This window comes from Chrysemys picta, chromosome 1 (genome assembly GCF_011386835.1).
Source record: "Chrysemys picta bellii isolate R12L10 chromosome 1, ASM1138683v2, whole genome shotgun sequence".
NCBI classification, from domain to species: Eukaryota; Metazoa; Chordata; order Testudines; family Emydidae; genus Chrysemys; species Chrysemys picta.
Genome location: NC_088791.1, coordinates 50,793,577 through 50,814,770, shown reverse-complemented (window position 1 = coordinate 50,814,770; position 21,194 = coordinate 50,793,577). Strand labels below are relative to the sequence as shown.

Sequence of the window (21,194 nt, the reverse complement as noted above, 5' to 3'; positions counted from 1 at the left end):
AAATACAACTACAAATATAGTCAATTGCCTTACCATACAATAATGATTAATTCAAAATGGAAGCAATGAGCCTGTCTCCTGGGGAGGAACCTTGATGAAATATACAGGCAAATTTGAACTTACCAATATCCTGTAGTTAATATTTTGTGTGTTAAGGTCACAGAGTGATGTTACTGTGGATATATAAGCACTGATACTTAGTGACTTCTTACCCGGCAAACAGTTCTCCTGCAAAAAGCTGTGTGAACAGCTGCTGCTGTTCTTAGACTGTAAAGATTCATTCCTCGGGCCTGACTCTGATACTAAAGGAGCAGCTGAGTATTCCTATTTACATAGGGGAATCCTTGGGTAGTACAGAGCTGGTGTATTTTTATTTATTTGTATTGCACTAGCCATACCAGAGCTCTGCTCTGCTTACAAACACATAACAAAAATACATTCCTGCTCGAAAGGGTTTATAATCTATGTCTGAGACAAGATTAAATAGGTGTATATAAGAAAAAGACTGCAGGAGCTTAAGCTACCAATGAGAAAATGCTAGTTAGCATGATAGGAAGTGGTCTCAGCATACCAGCTGTCTAAACATTGTCAAGGTATTTTGGAGGCCTCACAGCAGAAAAGAGTTTTGGGAGGTATTTGAAGGAGAACAATGATGTGGCTTTACAGTTGTTTATGTGGAGCTCCTCCTATGCGTGAAGGGTTTCAAGAGAGAAAGGGCAGCTTAGGACTGACTGCAATGTCACAGTGAAGGTGTTTGTTTGAAAATGTGACAAATGTGTAATTAAGTCTGGAATCCATGGCAAAGCCCAGGTGGGGGTCAATGTCTCAGTAGCAAAGAAGAGATGATAGAGAGCTGCTTTTATATCACCAGGTTCCGCTCTGCCTCAGTATATGAGGAGAAGCAAACTGCTACTCCTTGGTTCGCACAGTGGTCCCTAAAGTTGCTCTAAATTATGCCGGAGATAATTCTGGCCCCTGGATGGCCCAGGAGAGTGGACAGTGGCTTAGAACCATATTTCTTTACTGTTCTCCTCTCTTGGCTGAATATGAACTTGGCACAACTGAGGATTGAGCCCTCACACTTTCATGCTCTGCTCCTTCACTAGTACCTGACTTGGCTCTCTTTAGTCTATGCAACCACAGATGTAAGATTATTCCGGCTTCTATATGGGACCTAGTGAGAAATGTATTTTATCACCCTGTTTGTACTTCTAACTCCAACTAAAGTAACTGGGCTTGAGTCTTCACTGCTGTGCACCATGCATAATTATTTACACTCATGCAAAGTAGTATAAAATGTTGCCAGATCCCTGCATCCCTTTATGGGGAGGGGAAATCTCAGTTTTAGAAGCAACATGCTTCCTGCATGAAGAGGATACCTGCCAACTGCGAATGTCAGCCCCTCTGCAGTTGTTGGGGAGTCCTGATTCAGCTCTGAACCTGAGGATCATTCATGGAGCTGGGAAAGCACCATATTTTGGTCAGATAGTCAGGGAAATTGTTTGGAGACCTCCAAATTTGCCCTCAAGCTGTTGGGTAAGGGCTTTCGTTACCTACTGTCTATTAAACCTGTGGAGGAATTTACCACCTTATCCCACGTCAATCTTTTGAGCTTTACTGTCAGCCTATTGCTACCACAGAAGATATCATTGTCATAGGTCATCAAGGGCCCCTGCAAAGTAAGCATACTAACAGGACTGTAAATTTTATTCTTGCTCTATCATAGAATCATAGAATATCAGGGTTGGAAGGGACCTCAGGAGGTCATCTAGTCCAACCCTCTGCTGGACCAATCCCCAACTAAATCATCCCAGCCAGGGATTTGTCAAGCCTGACCTTTAAAACCTCTAAGGAAGGAGATTCCACCACCTCCCTAGGTAACCCATTCCAGTGCTTCACCACCCTCCTAGTAGAAAAGTTTTTCCTAATATCCAACCTAAACCTCCCCCACTGCAACTTGAGACCATTACTCCTTATTCTGTCATCTGGTACCACTGAGAACAGTCTAGATCCATCCTCTTTGAAACCCCCTTTCAGGTAGTTGAAAGCAGCTATCAAATCCCCCCTCATTCTTCTCTTCTGAAGACTAAATAATCCCAGTTCCCTCAGCCTCTCCTCATAAGTCATGTGCTCCAGTTCCCTAATCATTTTTGTTGCCCTCACTGGACTCTTTCCAATTTTTCCACATCCGTCTTGTAGTGTGGGGCCCAAAACTGGACACAGTACTCCAGACGAGGCCTCGCCAATGTCGAATAGAGTGGAATGATCACGTCCCTCGATCTGCTGGCAATGCCCCTACTTATACAGCCCAAAATGCCATTGGCCTTCTTGGCAACAAGGGCACACTGTTGACTCATATCCAGCTTCTCGTCCACTGTAACCCCTAGGTCCTTTTCTGCAGAACTGCTGCCTAACCATTCGGTCCCTAGTCTGTAGCAGTGCATGGGATTCTTCCATCTTAGGTGCAGGACTCTGCACTTGTCCTTGTTGAACCTCATCAGATTTCTTTTGGCCCAATCCTCTAATTTGTCTAGGTCCCTCTGTATCCTATCCCTACCCTCCAGTGTATCAGATCATGTGTGGGGAAATTCATAGGTATTACCAGTGTGGGGCGGGCACCGATGACCCTGAAAGTATTGATTTACTCTATGATGTCATATTTACTTCTTGTTTAATATAGTTCCTGTGTTGATTATATTGTGTGTGTGTGTATGTGTGTGTGTGTGTGTGTGTGTGTGTGTGTGTATGTTATTCCTTCAGAGTCTCCAACTACCTGGCAAGTAACTCAGGGTTACAATTGTCCTTCCAAGCTGCCCTGGTGACCTTGCCAGGAAGGAGCAGGTGGGGTGGAAGCACCACCAAGTAAATTTATCTTTGAGGAGAATCAGAAAGTATGTCTTGCTGAGCTGGAAGCGGGATCCAGATGAACCCAGGCCTGCCTATTGAAACTTGTAAGGAGATTAGCATTAAAGGAGGCAACAGGGTGTATAGGGGCGCTACAAAAGGGATATTAAACCACTAAAGGACATCGGGCCTAGAAAAAGAAGGGACACTGAGTGAGTTGGTAGGGTGAGCCCAGGGACTGTTAGGCAGTGCTGACAGGGAGCATGGAGACAGGGAGACACACGGAGAGCATGCTGCTTCTTGTCAGTCTGCTTCTCCCAAGCCAGAGCTGGATGTATCTGGACTGAATGGAACTTACTACAATTTGCAAGGAAAGATTAAGGTTTAAGTAAGGAGAAATATGCATATAGGCCTTTTGTGTTGTATCCCTTATCTCTGCTATGCACCTTTGGGTGAATAAATAATGCTTTGTTTTGAAGATGTTTTTGAGTCAACATAATCAGTTGCTAGTCACAGGCTCCCAGAGAAAAAGGACTTACCCAGTTGGGTCAGTCAGCTTAGCATGGTTGGGAATCAGGGGGACTGCAGCTCAGAGTTCCAGTCTGAATGGAAGGACCATGTAGTTCAGGGCTTAATTTGTCCCAGGGCTTGCCAGGGCTGAGCCCCGGCACCTCTAGGTTCATAGCTCTGGCACTTCTGGGCTTGCTGCATCAGTTATTCATATATTCATAGATTCTAGGGCTGGAAGGGACCTCGAGAGGTCATTGAGTCCAGGGCCCTGCCCTCATGGCAGGACCAAATACTGTCTAGACCATCCCTGATAGACATTTATTGAACCTACTCTTAAATATCTCCAGAGATGGAGATTCCGCAACCTCCCTAGGCAGTTTATTCCAGTGTTTATGATTTGTAAAAAATTGCTTGAGCCTGGGCACCTCTTTCATTACAAATTAAGCACTGGTGTAGCTCTCAGCAGAGCAGGGCTGGTGGAAGGATATTTTGCGCCCTAGGCGAAACTTCCACCTTGCGCCCCCCTTCTCTCCCCCCGGAGCCCCCCTTCTCTCCCCCCAGAGCATCACTTATTATAAACTTTCAAAAATGAATACTGCATAATGTGGCATTGTTCATTAGAATTAATACAAGGGGGTCAGAGGAGATGATCACAATGGTCCCTTCTGGCCCGGGGGAACCTATGAGCAAGGAGGAGGCTGAGAATGTCCCCAGCTTGCAGGGTCTCTAAACATTCCCAGGCTCTGAGTACTTCACCCCCGGGGGGACCCAGGGGCAAGGAGGGCAGAGTCGGGCTCTCCCAGGGAGCAGGTGAGGATCTCCCTGGGGATCAGGGTTGGCTCCTCGCATTGGCACAGTGCGACTGTGTGTGTGTGTGTGTGTGTGTGTGTGTGTGTGTTTGGAAGCGGCACCTGCGCCAGCCCTTTCCCCTCCGTCCGGGGTTTAGTTTCACTTTCCTTTGCCCCAGGTGTGGCGCGTTGTAGGGCAAAGCTCACCTGAGCTCAGGACCGCGTCCTGCCTCCCCCAACAACTCCGTCCCTCGGCCGCGCTGGTTGCCACGCCCGGCCGGCTGTCTCCTCCTTGCTCCATTGCAGGCTCCCACTGGCCATCCTGCGCGGCCCCCCTCGCTGCGGGGGTGGGTTTGTTATGGAGGCCTCGCTCTCCACCTTGCCCTGCTCAGCTGATTCCCGTGACGCTGGGCACCGCTTTTTGGCGCCCCCAAATCTTGGCGCCCTAGGCGGCTGCCTAGTTTGCCTAGTGGTTACACCGGCCCTGCAGCAGAGAGGGGTGACAATAGTGAAACATTGTTCCCAAAGGGGAGCACTTGAGAGGGACTGAAAAGTGTCTGCAGTGCAGCTTGCACTATAACCATGACAGTCCTGGAAAGTAATTAGTCATGGTATGTGAAATAGTGCAGCTGTTGAGAGGGAACCTGTTAAATGTCTGGAGGAGTCAGCCAGTCCTTGGCCTTGTCTGTACTAGAAATGTACACCTGTTCTAATCAAATAGATTTAAAAGTCAATCTAGTTATATGTGCAGACCCTTAATATAGAACCAATCAGTTTTGTTTGTATCAGTAAGTTACTGACTTAAACAAAAACAATATAGGCAAGCATTAAACTGGTTCAAGGGTGTCTACATTAGGAGTTTTGACCAGATGAATTAATTTTATTTTTAAATCTATTTAGTTAAATATGTGCTCTTTTCTTGTATAGACAAGACCCAAGAGACAAGGCGTTTTGTGATGGTAGCCTGCCCAGGGGAAGAGGATGATAGTTTTATGACTTCAATCAAGTGGGCCCAATCCTGCACTCATCAAACTCCTCTAACCTTCCTGGGAGTTTTGCCTGCATAAAAACTGCTGGGTTAGGATGCACATATCTCACTGATTTACCTGAGACTAATTGAATTGTTACAATCCTCTGGGGGAGGCAGAAAGGGGTTGTTACTAATTAAGGCCTTGATGCTATTAATTTAAGAGATCACTTTGAAGGGTACATGGTGTGTAGTAGCCAGCAGACTCTACCTGCATGCATAATTGTCAGGCAAACAAGTGCGGGGCTCTCCTGCCTCAAATTTCAGACCCTTTCTGCATCAAAGGAAATTCTGTTTTTACATTAGAAAGGTCAGATACTTGCTTCACTACTCCAACCCTCTAGCAAAGTGAGAGGGATAGCTCAGTGGTTTGAGCATTAGGCCTTGGCTACACTCGTGGATTCACAGCGCTGCCACGGCAGCGCTGTGAAGCGCGAGTGTAGTCGCGCCGCCAGCGCTGTGAGAGCGCTCTCGCAGCGCTGCGAGAACTCCACCTCTCCGAGGGGAATAGCTTGCAGCGCTGCGAGCGAGCGTGCAGCGCTGCAGGTGCTGATTACACTGGCGCTTTACAGCGCTGCGCTCGCTGCGCTCAGGGGGGGTGTTTTTTCACACCCCTGAGCGCAGCAAGTGCAGCGCTGTGAATTGCCAGTGTAGCCAAGGCCTTAGCCTCCTAAACCCAGGGTTGTGAGTTCAATCCTTGAGGGGGCCACTTAGGGATCTGGGGCAAAAATCAGTACTTGGTCCTGCTAGTGAAGGCAGGGGGCTGGACTCGATGACCTTTCAAAGTCCCTTCCAGTTCTAGGAGATAGGATATCTCCATTTAATTTAAAAATGATATTCTTGTAACCTGGACTGCTGCTCTTCCTCCCTCCCCCCTGAGGGGGACAGCCTCTCTTGTGGGGAGGAGAAGCTGTAACTCAGGTTTCACCTTGGTATGGAATTGAGAATTGGTCCTGCTTTGAGCAGGGGTTGGACTAGATGACCTCCTGAGAGTCTATGATTCTATGACATCAGTATTTAGGTCCTCCAGAGCTCTTGTCAGTATCTTCTACCAAAATAGGGATGGAAGCAAGATGGTCACTAAGGGACCAAAACAATGTTTTTGCAGCTTATCTTTAATAAATAGAGATGTGGCTGAGCTGCAAAATCAGGATCTGAAGCCAGGCTGGCACCTTTTCTCTACAGTCCAGTAATTCAGGAATGCTAGAATTTGATCCTTTGGTTCAGGCCCTTGCCTAATCTGCAGATACACAAAGAACCTTACTGCTCTTTTGCTAAGAATTTGGCAACACTCTCATCTGTTGTTAGCCTTGAAATCTAAACCTCTGCCCTATTACAGACTGCTAGATGTTCGTGGTAATCTTTAAGCAAGATCATATTAATCTCCTTCCTTTGTTTTTTCCTTTAGCTCCTTTATGAGGAAGGTAAAGTAGCCACTGTGTTAGGTATGGTCACTAAAGCTTGTAAGTCTTTATCTCTCAATTGTATGACATGTGGCCAGTTGACAGGTAGGAAAATAACTGAATGTTCATACCACAGCGTATGTGTGATGTGCTTCTGTCATTAGCTACATAAACAACCTCTATGATCAAAATCTTCACTTAGCCTCACTTTTTTGGGGGTTTTATAATTTGTGAAGCCCACAGATCGGTACTAAGACCTACATTCCACCAGAAAAGTCAGGTGTGTTTCAATATGTATTAATCCAAGCCGTGACTTTCTGATGAGCAAAGTGTCCATATATAATAGATTCTATTTCTGTTAATAAATTCCACATATTGCAGGTTCTGGTTCCCTGATCCAGAATCTATTTGTAGGTCTATGATGACGTGTCCTCCTAAATATTCCACGTCTCTTCATGCCATCAAGATACAGCATGACCCTTCTTGTTCCTTTGGATCGGCAATGGGGTGGAGAGCAGTACTCTAACTCCTTCCTCTTTTGTATACGTGCAGAAGGACCAGGCACAACTTGCCCCTCTACATTCTTAAATATATGGTTTCTGTAAACTAAAAGTGACTTCATAGAATATGTTGCCATTGGGGAGTTACTATTAAAGAGGTGCACTTAGGTGTCCACTTTCTGGAAAGCTAGCAAATGAGTTTATGTGCAGGAATGTTTACCAAAATGGAGAATTAATTGAATATTGCAAGGTTTCAGAGTAGCAGCCGTGTTAGTCTGTATCCGCAAAAAGAAGAACAGGAGGACTTGTGGCACCTTAGAGACTAACAAATTTATTAGAGCATAAGCTTTCGTCCACGAAAGCTTATGCTCTAATAAATTTGAATATTGCAAAATATTAGTGGAAAGCAATGCTGATTTTTTTCATCTGCACATGGGTAAATTTATTGTGAGATTTACATTAATGCAATCATGGCGGAAAAACACCATGTGACATATCTTCAATCAAAACAGCTAATTTTTTTTTAATATCAACTACTGGCAATAAACTACTCACTAATGAAGTTCAGGGTGTGAATTAGCTGAAATTAATCCCTGACTAATTTGAGTAACACATTAAAGAAAATCGCTGTTCTCAGATAATTTGCAAACAGAAACAGATTAAATTAATTGCATAAAATTCTTCTTTATGAAGAAGCAAGTGGTTCTGGTAATTTCTTTGCATGGTGGGAAAATGAGCCCTATTGGAAATGAAATGGACAACTGTAGTGCCTCTGCTCTTTCTGCTGCTTCTGTCCAACATTAAAAGTGGATATTAAGTAAAATTGTAATCTAGAATCCTCTACTAAAATGTAGAGTGCTATAATAAATAAATGGAGATATCCTATCTCCTAGAGCTGGAAGGGACCTTGGAATGTCATTGAGTCCAGCCCCCCTGCCTTCACTAACAGGACCTAGTACTGATTTTGCCCCAGGTGGCCCCCCTCAAGGATTGAACTCACAACCCCTGGGTTTAGTAGGCCAATGCTCAAACCACTGAGCTATGCCTCCCCCCAACTTCCTTTTCCTTTTCCTTTAAGGAATAGAGAGCTAAAACAGAGACTGTTTTTTTCATCTAATTAATCTTGTTCTTTTGTGTAGGCCTAGTCTGATTTGTACTAATGTGTAAAGACACATGCCTCTTACTCATTTGTAATCTTTATATCAATTCATTCTTTTTCTGGGCATTTTCAGTATCATCCTTAATAGTCTTCTTTATTGCCCTATATTCTTGGAATCTATTTTCATAACTTCAGAGGAAAAAGACTGAGCGTATTCTTTTGTCTGTTATTGGTCAGCATTTTTTTTCAACCATGCAAGCACATATAAAGAAAAGTAGATAAACTATAAGATAAAAAACTGAATGCAATGACATTGGACTTCATTTGGATATATAATACATTCTCCAAGTTGTCTTTAGGCCACATTGTTAAAAGTACTCAGGTGCCTAAAGATGCAGATAAATGTCTGGTGGGATTTTCAAAAGCAGTGGTTGCCGTTGATTTCAATGGCAGTCAGGGGTCCAGGTGTGTTTGAAAATTACACTAGGTGCCTCTCTGCAACTCAGGCACCTAAGTACCTTTAACAATAAGTCCCTAAATTCTCTTTGTATAGTAAATAATGTAATCTTTCAGTAGTAATAATAAAACTATATAATATTGCTATGGTTTTCATATCTTCTTATAGAAGAAAACTGATACAAATAGGTATTTCATGTCATAAATTGGATATTATATTAACTGGGGTGAACATACTCATTTTCATAAAGCACTCAGTCTGGTTTAGGTGTGGAATTCATCCCCTTCCAAAGAGCTTACTCAGGCTTGGTCTACACTACAGAATTATGTCGTTTTAACTACGTTACCAAGGGGAGAGCTCCTCCCGCCAATGTAAGTACTCCATCTCCTCGAGAGGTGGTAGCTAGGTTGACAGGAGAAGCCCTCCAATTGACATAGTGCTGTCTATGCCAGCAGTTAGGTCAGTAAAACTGCGTCGCATGCACATTGTTGCAGCACTGTATGTGTCAAGCCCCTAATTTCTTCTTCCAAAATGATTCAGTATGGATAACCTGTCTTTTATGTATATCAGACTTATTGTGGTATCATCTAATTAGTCTTTTTAGCATATGATTAAAGAGATTTGTTGAAGCTGCTGACCCAAAATGTAATCACTCATATCTGTTTTTATTTTCATGTAATTTGTTGGTGGTAGTTTCAGAACAAATGTTTCTGAAAACAAGCAAAGAAAAAAAAACCTAGGCTTCAGAAGCAACCTTAAAATAACAAAGCAGTATAAAATAAAGGAGAAAAATTCATTCCATGAGAGAATAAATTTCAACTGCAGGCTTCTTGGGTTTTCTAAGTCCCTTTAAGAATGCCAACTTTTCTACCTTTAGTACAAACAAGCTACTTTTCATACATAAACATACTCAGACTGTTCTTGATATATGCAGTCTTTCAAAAATGAGTGAATGTGAATCACAGCTCAAAATTGATGGTAGCACTATATTTGTTTCTTATGAGGTCATGTGTTGAAAAACAGAAAACTATTTTTAGTGTTGGGACTTTTTAAATTTGTTGTTAATTCTTACAGAATATTCAACAAACTCAATCTGCTTTTTTGTCTTAATTGGGTCTTTATTGTGTTATGCCCTAGCCAATTTTCAGCCTATCAGCTAAATTACTAATAGGCTGAAAATTGGCTAGGGCATAACACATGCCTTAATATGTCTTAATAAAACAATGGTTGATTGAAGAGAATGTAATGATTCATTTTACGTTTGACTTTCTCCCTTAGCTTGTGAACTAAAATAACTTTAGAGCCAACAAGAATTCATCTCTTGAAAGTTTTGCAATTTAATTCAATGTGAACAGAATCAGGCCCTAATTCACTTTCTCCTATGACTTCATTAGAGGAACACTACTCATTCTCTTCTCCCCTCCTTCAAAATAAGAAACCCACTCAGGAGATAGTGGTTTTTTGGGAGGAATTTTGAAATAAAGTGATACAAAATTAAGATGAATTGTCTTTCTGAGGCAAAAAGCAATTTGGAATAGGCCAAATATAAATTGTATTCAGATTTGACTAAGAACATGAAAAATACATACTGGTTCCAAAGTGCATTCAGACATATCATTTAAAATTTACTTCCCATATATAGAGTGTGCTTTAAATGTAGCTAGTTATTAATCATAACATTCTATGGAGTATTGTATAATGTGCAGCCTTACCTATAACTACTACAAGTTTTTTGAAAGTTAAAGAATCATTGAACTAATCAGTCATGTGCTACTTAGAAAAGGACTATTCAAGTACCCATGCTTCATTATTATATTACTGTAGTTCCTCAGAGCACTGTCATGGAGTAGGACCCCATTGTGCTAGGCGCTGTACAGAACAAAAAGACAGTTCCTGACCCAAAGAGCTTACAATCTACATATAAGACAAGAGACAACAGATGGGGGAGCACAAGCAAACAATGAAACAATACTAATCAGCGTGATAGGTGATGATCTTAGCACACCAGCAGCCTAATCATTGTCAAGTTTTTTGTAAAATTAATGGAAAAGGAGAATAATGTGTTAGTTTTGAGGATGTTTACAGGAAGCTTATCCCAACTGAGTGTACGTCCCGTGGCAGTGAGTCTCAGAGCCTGGGTCAGCTGACACCGGCTCATTCTATGGGGCTAATAGCCAAGTAGATGTTCAGGCTTGGGCTGGAGCCTGGGTTCTGAGAACCTCCCCCTTTGTCAGGTCGTAGAGCCTAGGCCCAACCTTAGCCTACATAACTATTCTTAACCCTGTGGTGCGAGTTGACCTGGGCTCTGAAACTTGCTGCCACATTTTTTGGTGTTTTTTTGTCTGAGAGGGGCAGTGCTGGAAACAGCATTAAGGTGTACATAAAAATGTAACAAGTAGGTGATGGAGGCTGGCATTCTGGGCTGATCAGAGGTGGGAGTCGACATCTTAATACTGAATGAGAAATGATAGGTTGGGAGGGAAGAGGCTGTGAAAAAGAAGGCTAGTAGCTTATGTTTGGTGTCAACTATACTGCAGGCAACAATGTCTTGCATGGTATTGAAAGTGCTTACTAGAAACACTTAGGCCTTGGCTACACTCGGGAATTCACAGCGCTGCCGCGGCAGCGCTGTGAAGTGCGAGTGTAGTCGCGCCGCCAGTGCTGCGAGAGCTCTTTCACAGCGCTGTATGTACTCCACTTCTCCGAGGGGAGCAAGCGTGCAGCGCTGCAGGCTCTGATTACACTGGTGCTTTACAGCGCTGCGCTCGCTGCGCTGGGGGTGGGGGGTGGGCGTTTTCACACCCCTGAGCGCAGCAAGTTGCAGCGCTGTACAGCGCCAGTGTAGCCAAGGCCTAAGTCAAACATCAAGCTATTCTATGGTAAATAAAACATATGCTTTCATAGCAAGCAGATCCCAAGAAATTTGGTATGTTTTGTGCAAGTAAGCAGCATGAATAGTACTATCAATAGCCAATGCAGCTTATGGTGCAGTATGGGGTTTCACATTCACAACTGGAAACTAATATTCAATATAGACTTCTCCTGACCACAGAACAGAGCTCTCTTATTGCTCCTGGAAAGACCTTATGAATGTTGTTTTTCTGTCTCAATACATAATACTGAAGAGTATTAAGAGGATAACATTAATGCACATTTCCTGTTGAACAGTATCTATTCATCCTTTATTGTGAAAACTTTTCAACAAATCAAGTAAAGTTCCAAGAATGTTATACATCAAGTTAATGAATGTCAAAAACATAAGTATAGGAGCATGTTGTGTTGCAATTCTGATGCTGATTTCTCTTTGACAAAGGAATAAACCTCGTAGTCAAAACTCTTAATTTTTTCTGTATACAAAGAGCCATCCGTGGTGAGTCTTAATCTCCATGAGAGGGCACAGTGTGTGTCTCTTTTACATGTGGTGCCTGCTTTGATTCACAGAATGCCAGATGCCTCTTTAGATAGTAGATCCCCAGAAATTTAAATGTGTAATACACAGAAACTCAAGATCTTGCTGACGTTTTGCAACACTTCCTATCCTTAACCCATAACTGTTTCAGCAATTCTATTCAGTCGGAGATCATCACCTCAGCATGTAGTTTCCACTTTCTGCAGTGTCTCGTTTTCAGCCTGAGCTGAGACTGTTTGTTGTGTCTTTCGGTACAATAGGATCTGCATTTGGAATCACTCCCTGCTCTTTGTGAGCTGTCATTACATGGTAATCATCAGATATCTGCTTCCCTATACCCCTTGTCTTGCTTTCAGGTGGCTTTCATTGTTATGTCAGCTATTAAACTCTCAGGTTAAACTGGTGCCTTTGCTTGCAGTGTTAGAACTGTCTTTGGTTTTGTACTATGTAGTTCATGCCATGTATCTTTTGATTCCCGTTGCATTATCTTTTACTATAAATGAATTGGAGGTTGTATTATTCCACAATATTGACAGTCCATTCCCCTTCAGCTGTGGATTTCTGTTGCTTTGGATAGTAATACATCTTTGATAAAGGTTCACCATCATAACCAGAATGATTTTAAAACATTATGCGAATAGCTCACACACAGCTCTGGGAAAGGGAGAGGAACAGAAAACTCTATAAAGTATCACAGACCTCCAGGACCAGCCTTACAGATGGGTGACATGGGCGACTACCCAGGGTGCTGTGTTCAGGGGGTGCTCTGGTTAAGAAGCAAGGAGTGGGGTGGGCCTGGGGTGTGAGGCTGCAGAAGGGAGCTTGAGGCAATGGAGGGGGGTGGTAGTGGGGCCTTGGAGTGATAGGGGGATGGGTGGGGAGCCTGGGGAGGCAGCAGGGTCCAGGGGGAATAGGGGTTGGAGAGCCCAGAGAGGCAGCAGGGGCCAGGGGAATGGGTGGGGAAACTGTGGAGGTAGAGGGGGTAGGGGATGGGTGGGTGGGAAGCCTGGGAAGGTAGCAGGGGCGGGGTGGGTGGGTGGTAAGCCTGCAGAGTCATCGGGGGCCAGGAGGGATGGGTGGGGAGCCCGCGGAGGCAGTGGGAGCTAGGGGGGATGGGTGGAAAGCCCCGGGAGGTAGCAGGGGCAGGAGGGTGGGTTGGAAGCCTGGGGAGGCAGCTGGGGCCAGCGGTGATGGGGAGATAGATATGGGGGAGGGGGGCAGCAGGGGCTTGGGGCACCAAAATACAAGTTGTCCCAGGGCACCATTTCCCCTAAGGCCGACCCTGAAGTAATTGAATATCCAGTTTTTGAAAACCTTCCTTTCCATAAAGTCTCTGTTACTGTATGTATCTAATCTGTCACTTTGCACTTTGCTTGTCCCTCTTTCATCCTCTCACTGCCCTCTCTATGGTATTTAGTGCAGTGCGCTTGTGTCTGTGTCGGTTATTTAACTATTTGGTCTTTTGTGATAAAATGTGTATTTCATTCCATCAGAAAAACTAAGTTTCTAAGAACTTTGCACCTGACTAGTAATAACCTCTTAACAATTGTTCTTTATTTTTCAGGTCTGAAACAGGATTCCCTCTCCAGTGCTGTATAAATTGCCTTGTTGACATAAACACTTTCAGAAATTAAAAAGAAATCAGAAAGCATTGATGTGAGTGAAGTATTGACTTGCAGCAGTTTGGTGTGGGATCTAACAGAGCAAAAAGGTGTTTGCAACTCTTGCTCCCCTACTCGCTGTCAGTGAATTTCAGCTTGTGTGTCATCTTTCTTAACAATGTACAGTAATAATACCAGCATGGTACAGAAATCGGTATATATGGCTGCACTGTTCAGCAATAAAAAATTCTGTTTCATTTAATAGACATTCTGTGGGTATTAATTATTTCTTCATGCAGCAATGAAGCGGCACTCCCTTGCTGCCTCTTCTCATCATCCCATATTTCTGATTAAATTGCTTTTGTCCTCAGAGCTTCTTACAGTGCTGAGGAAAAAAAGATGATTCTTTTGCACATTTAAATATCAGTTGCATCTTAAGTGTATATAAAGTATCTGAACACATAAAGGAACGTCAAAATACAACATGTAGTGATAAATACTGCAGGATGATTTCTGGTGGGAGTTCTTTGTAAAGGATCTATTTTTCTATTTAAGATTACAACACAGTGCTAGCTAATTATCCCCACACATCATTTTATTATCTTCCACTTTCCCATGCTAGCGAGTGCAGCTGTGGGTAATATGTTGCATTTCCTAATTCTCCTATTATTCTTGTGAATCTCCAGCTTACAGACTCCTTCCTTGGTTCCCATCCATTTTTGAGTATTCTGGGACTTTTTAAGGCTGAGCTCTGAAACTAAAGGTTTTGCTCCAGCCCCGAGTGGCTTGCAATAAAATATCAGCTGTGGAAAACACGGAGTCTTGACAGATCCTCTTCTTTGATCTCCTGGAGCCAAGTCTTTCCTTAACTGACTTCCTTCCTCCCCTCTGTACCCCCCGCCTAGAACTAGACGAAACAAGGACAGAATAGAAGCTGCTGAATTAAATGTATTAAAGCACACATCTTTAGTTCTTCAGGCTCAAGCATATGTAGAAATACAGGGATTCCTTTCAAAAACAAACAAACAAACAAAGGAATAAGCTTATAAACAAAAAACAAACTCTCAGTGCAGTAACTGGAAAGATGGAATAATTGATCTGAGGGGTGTGTGTGTGTGGGGAATCCATTACTTTCCATGTATCAAATCTGCATTAGATGTATAGATTTCAAGGCCAGAAAGGACCACTGTGATTATTTAGTCTGATCTCCTTTATAACACAGGTCATACACTTCCCCAAATTAATTCCTAGAGTATATCTTTTAGAAAAACATCCAGTCATGATTTTAAAATGGTCAGTGATGGAGAGTCCACCATGACCCTTGGTAAGTTGTTCCAGTGCTTAATTACCCTCACTGTTAAAAAGTATGCCGTATTTCCAGTCCTTATTTACAGCAACCTCTTGGAAACAACCTGTTACAAAACCAAAATGTGCCAGCAATTATTTATGTTAAAGTTTTATACTAGTGCCCATCTTCAGAACATCTGAGCACCAACTAGAGTATTTTGCTAAGTGGATAGGATAGAAACTGGCTATGCTGGCTGTAAGCCACCCAAAGTTCCCCCTGTCCTGGGAGAATCCTTGACTGTCCCTTAGGACAACGTTATGACTTCTTTGCACTGCTGTGTCAGCACAGAGCTGTTGCGGTGGTGCCAAGGATCCATTTTTGAACACCAAAAATGTGCTAGATGCTACACAGAAACTGACACAGTCCCTCCCCCAAACAGCTTACAGATAAACTTTCCAAAGTGTCAGCCAGTTTTGAGCACCTCTGGGTGTCCACTTTGAGACAAATGTTTGTTTAACTGGTTCTTAAAAACCGCCAATGACGGGAATTCCACAACTTTTCTTTTAACCCTCTGTTGCCTGATTTTAGGGGATTAATATTATTGTTTACATAATATGGGTTATAGACTCACCAATTAATCTGATCAGAAGATAATATTTTTGTCTCAGAATGAGGCTTCACAGAGTTTTGCAAGGATTCTCAGGATGTATGACAAGGATACTCCCACTGAGAACAAAAATACAGCCTTAAAGACTTTCATTGAGATAAATGGAATAATAATCAAATGGGAAAGTAATCAATCAGAATTACAAAGGAAATAATATTGTTCTAGAGGTACATGTGGTATTATATATGATAAAACTTTCTAGATTAACATACACCCTTCCTTGGTGGTAAGAGACAACGGACCAGCCTTGCCTCTGGCATGCCAAAAGAGTCTGATGGTCCAGGTTCCTCAATACTCGAGCAAGTGGGAGGTGCAGAACTTAGGAGAAGCTAGAGAGCTAAACTATAGAAAGGCTATAGAAGCTAACTTAAAGCCTGACTAAACTAACTAACATGGTGTGTTGCCCCTCTTATTGAACCTGAGTGCTATGTGCCCACCTTCCATGTCCAAACTTAATTTCCTCACCCACAAAATATCAGGGTACGCTTACTCTATAGGCTGGCAGATTCATATGTATTCATACGACCTATGGGGGAAGATTGAAAAAACTGGGTTTGTTTAGTCTGGAGAAGAGATGACTGAGAGGGGACATAACCGTTTTCAAGTACATAAAAGGTTGTTACAAGGAGGAGGGAGAGAAATTGTTGTTCTTAACCTAGAGGAAAGGACAAGACGCAATGGTCTTAAATTGCAGCAAGGGTGGTTTAAGTTGGACATTAGGCAAAACTTCCTGTCAGAGTGGTTAAGCACTGGAATAAATTGCCTAGGGACGTGGTGGAATCTCCATCATTGGGGATTTTTAATAGCAGGTTGGACAAACACCTGTCAGGGATGGTCTAGATAATACTTAGTCTTGCCTTGAGTGCAGGGGACTGGACTAGATGACCTCTTGAGGTTCCTTCCAGTCCTACGATTCTATGATTAATGGATTCTCACATCTGTTATTTCTGGCCTAACCAGTTATTTCCATGTTCTTTGTGGTGTACCTGTTAAGTTTAAAGAGGGCATGAACTTACATACAATATGATGGGGGCTAATTTAGCTACAACAAGTCAGGAAAAAGATCTTGGAGTCATCGTGGATAGTACTCTGAAAATGTCCACGCAGTGTGCAGAGGCGGTCAAAAAAGCAAACAGGATGTTAGGAATCATTAAAAAGGGGATAAAGAATAAGACTGAGAATATATTATTGCCCTTATATAAATCGATGGTATGCCCTCATCTCGAATACTGCATACAGATGTGGTCTCATCTCAAAAAAGATATACTGGCACTAGAAAAGGTTCAGAAAAGGGCAACTAAAATCATTAAGGGTTTGGAATGGGTCCCATATGAGGAGAGATTAAAGAGGCTAGGATTCTTCAGCTTGGAAAAGAGGAGACTAAGGGGGGATATGATAGAGGTATATAAAATCATGAGTGGTGTGGAGAAAGTGGATAAGGAAAAGTTATTTACTTATTCCCATAATACAAGAACTAGGGGTCATCAAATGAAATTAATAGGCAGCAGGTTTAAAACAAATAAAAGGAAGTTCTTCTTCACGCAGCGTACAGTCAACTTGTGGAACTCCTTACCTGAGGAGGTTGTGAAGGCTAGGATTATAACAGAGTTTAAAAGAGAACTGGATAAATTCATGGTGGTTAAGTCCATTAATGGCTATTAGCCAGGATGGGTAAGGAATGGTGTCCCTAGCCTCTGTCTGTCAGAGGGTGGAGATGGATGGCAGGAGAGAGATCACTTGATCATTGCCTGTTAGGTTCACTCCCTCTGCGGCACCTGGCATTGGCCACTGTCGCTAGACAGGATACGGGGCTAAATGAACCTTTGGTCTGACCCGGTACGGCCTTTCTTATGTTCTTATGTTAATATCCAACCTAAACTTTTTCACTAGGAGGGTGGTGAAGCACTGGAATGGGTTACCTAGGGAGGTGGTGGAATCTCCTTCTGTGACATTGTGCAGTCTATATGGTTTTATAAAAATATAAGTGAATATAATGTAACTGGGATATGCTTCATGCAAAAGGTCTCTTGTAAGGTATCATTACAAAGCTCATAATCTACTGAGTGTGATCATCCTATTTGTAGAAATGTACCACTCTTGTATCTAAAACTAGAAATATAAAACATAACTCTGAGGGCCTATTGTAATTATGTAAAGTGTGGGCCATTAAGGATGGTTTGGAGTCTTGATGACTCCCATTGTCTGCAGATGGCTGTATTTACCTGTGAGTCTTCCTGTATATGTGTGTGCTGGCAAGTGAGTAATGAAGTCTTGCAGTGACATGTGATCATGTCACCTGAACTGGAATCCATCTTTAACCTGATGCTTTTCCAGTGAGGGGGGTGGAAACCCAGAGGGACAAAGGGTTCCCGCCTTATGCAAAAGATATATAAAGGGGTGGAAGAGAACAAGGGGGGGGGGAGGAGGAGCCATCATGAAGAATCCCCTAGCTACCACCTGAGCTGGAACAAGAGCTGTACCAGGGGAAAGAATTGTGCCCAGGCCTGGAAAGTGTCCAGTCTGAGAAAAAACTTACCGAAGCATCTCTGAGGGTGAGATTATCTGTATTCAGTTTGATTAGGCATAGATTTGCACATTTTATTTTATTTTGCTTGGTGACTTTGTTCTGTCTGTTACTACTTGGAACCACTTAGATCCTACTGTCTGTATTTAATAAAATCACTTTTTATTTAGTAATTTACTCAGAGTATGTATTAATACCTGGGGGGGGGAGCAAACAACTGTGCATATCTCTCTATCAGTGTTATAGAGGGCGAACAATTTATGAGTTTACTCTGCATAAGCTTTATGCAGGGTAAAACGGATTTATCTGGGTTTAGACCCCATTGGGAGTTGGGCATCTGAGTGCTAAAGACAAGCACACTACTGTGAGCTGTTTTCAGATAAACTTGCAGCTTTGGGACAAGTGATTCAGACCCTGGGTCTGTGCTGGAGCAGATGGGAGTGTCTGGCTCAGCAAGACAGGGTGCTGGAGTCCTGAGCTGGCAGGGAAAACAGAAGCAGGGGTAGTCTTTTGCACATCGGGTGGCAGCTCCCAGGGGGGTTTCTGTGATCCAACCCGTCACACCTTCCTTAGAGGTTTTTAAGGTCAGGCTTGACAAAGCCCTGGCTGGGATGACTTAGTTGGGAATTGGTCCTGCTTTGAGCAGGGGGTTGGACTAGATGACTTCTGAGGTCCCTTTCAACCCTGATATTCTATGATTCTATGATTCTTTTCTCAAGACTAAACATGCCCAGATTTGTAAACCTTTCTTCATAGGAAATCTTTTATCATTTTTGTTGTTCTCCTCTGGATTCTCTCCAATTTGTCCAAATCTTTCTTATAGTGTGTTGCACAGAACTGGATACACTACTCCATCTGAGGCCTTACCAGTGCTGAGTAGAATGAGAACAGTTCCCCGGGGTGCTGGAACAATTTGTATAATGAGGGGTGCTGAGAGCCATTGAACTGAACTGTAAATCCTGTATATGATGGAAACCACTTTAAGCCAGAAGGTGCGGCAGCACCACCCACACTTCTAGTTCCAGCACCTATGCAGTTACCATGTGTTAACCTCAAGATATGTAACATCTTGATGGTTCTGCTTAAGCTAGTTGTGTTAACTCACCTTTTCATAGTGACATGGCAGACGTGAGCTTTTACCATATGTAAACTGAATCCTTCCATCACTGCCGATTTTTTTCACTGTAAAAATCCCTTTTCATTTTTTACTGTCATTCCCAATGCAACACGAAATCCAAGGAATCAATAACCTTTCTACATATTTTCTGCTGTTTAGCTGAAGGTGCGATGTTGAACAACTAAGTTATTCCATAATAAGCCACAGGGATCAAAACAAAAGACAAATAAATATGCTTACTTTTAAAACTAGAGTCTTGAGAGAGAGGGGATAAGTTGATCTCAAAAACAGAGCAGGTCTTCGTAAAAAACAAAATGGAGGCTTTTCAATTATTAACACTTGCCACAGTAGTTCATCTACTTTAAATTCGCCCAGCCTGAGATGAGTAGTGGTATACTGTTAAGTAAGATATTTCTTACTATTAGAAATGCTCAGGCTGAGCTACTGAGTGAATGGTCTCCATAGTGTAATGGCTCAAACTGCCAGAGTGGTATGTCATTCAAAAACCAATTACCATGCTCTCACCAATAGATAGACTGAGAAGCAAAAACTCACAAGTCATGGTAATTTTCTACACCTTGATGCTTTAGGAAAAGAGTGCTGCTCAGCTCACAGTCAAACACATACTCTGAGAGGGCACTCGGTTATTCCCACAATGGAAATCTTAAACAACTAGATACTGCAAGTGTTGTGGCTTAAATGAAAGTGCAGGTTTGACACTTTATTTTATTTTTCCATTGGACAGCTATGTAGGGAAGACCTTAATAATTAATATGTTTATTTCAAAAGTCATTTTTTTATTCCCCAAAGTGTTCAAAATTGATTTTTTCCTCTTAATTTGAACATGGTATGATTAATGGGAAAATCTGACTAAACCTAAGCAACCCCATTGGGGTAGATGTGTTAGCTGAGGTGCATGTTATATATGATTAGTAAGTAAACATACAACTCAAGTTTTACATTTGCAGTTGCAATAACTTGTTATCACAACTATACATATAGATCAGTAATTTAGAATAGAATTAATAAGGGTTTTTTTGGTGGCAACTTCCTCTGCTGTGTTATTGGAAATCTTGCTTGCTATGCAAGGTGTGTGGTTTTAAAACCATGTTTGTGACTTTTGGAAACTGTTATAAAATTAAAGCCACAAAAATTACATCAGTATGGTAACACTGCACAATTAAATGCTACACAATTAAAATATAAAAAGATGAAAATTTAAAGGCTTTACAAAAACCTTCACTTAGATATCTTGTATTTTTGTGCTAAACATTTAAAATGTAGAGTATTATTTAAAGATTACATTTAATAAGGAAAATGGAAACAAAAATACTATTTGTGTAGTGCAGTCAACATAACATGGCTCTATGAATCTTTCACTTTCTCACCTCTTAATTCATTAGTTTATCTTTTTACCCTTGATGATGTGTCAACTTAATTTTTGGCGTTTTAACTTTTCAGGGCCATATTGAACCATCTCATAGTAAATCATAGCGAACAGGGTCAGAGGTCCCAGGCAACTAAAGTGAGAGCCATGAACTAATATTCCTCTCGTGGGAATGAGTTTGAGTCATAGAACCTCCTTTTGTAGCCTCCAACCCCCATAGATTCATGGAATGGAAACTCCACCCCCATGGGCAGGCTGCCAACTGGCCTCTCCTCATCCCCCACTATCTGCATGGCTTGCTGCCAGTGTCGCCTATATCTGTACAAAGCCTTTACTCCCTGGGGGGGGGGGGGGGTGCCGGCATAGAGCCAGAGTTAATGCTGGAAGATGGAAGTTACGGGGCTGGGTTAAGCTTTCCCAATCTCCTTGGCTCCCAGAGTGAGTAGAGGGAGTGACTTAACTCAAGTAGCCATCCCCATCCTAGAGCTACTTAGACAGGAGCCCCACAGTTCTATGTCTCTCCCTCCCCACCCCAGGAATTGGAGCCTGAGCCCCTGCAAGAGACAGACAGAC

At 42.5% G+C, this 21,194-nt stretch overlaps 2 long non-coding RNA genes across 2 annotated transcripts in view; both read left to right on the top strand.

The window, feature by feature from the left end:
- Positions 1 to 14,024, top strand: part of LOC135973429 (uncharacterized) — a 30,153-nt gene extending 16,129 nt beyond the window's left edge. Inside the window, exon 5 of the long non-coding RNA XR_010590260.1 lies at positions 13,602 to 14,024. This is a non-coding gene — a long non-coding RNA (uncharacterized LOC135973429). The remainder of the gene's footprint in view (positions 1 to 13,601) is intronic.
- LOC122172163 (uncharacterized) overlaps positions 1 to 21,194 on the top strand; it is an 88,481-nt gene that overhangs the window by 53,342 nt on the left and 13,945 nt on the right. The gene's annotated exons all lie outside the window — the stretch shown is intronic.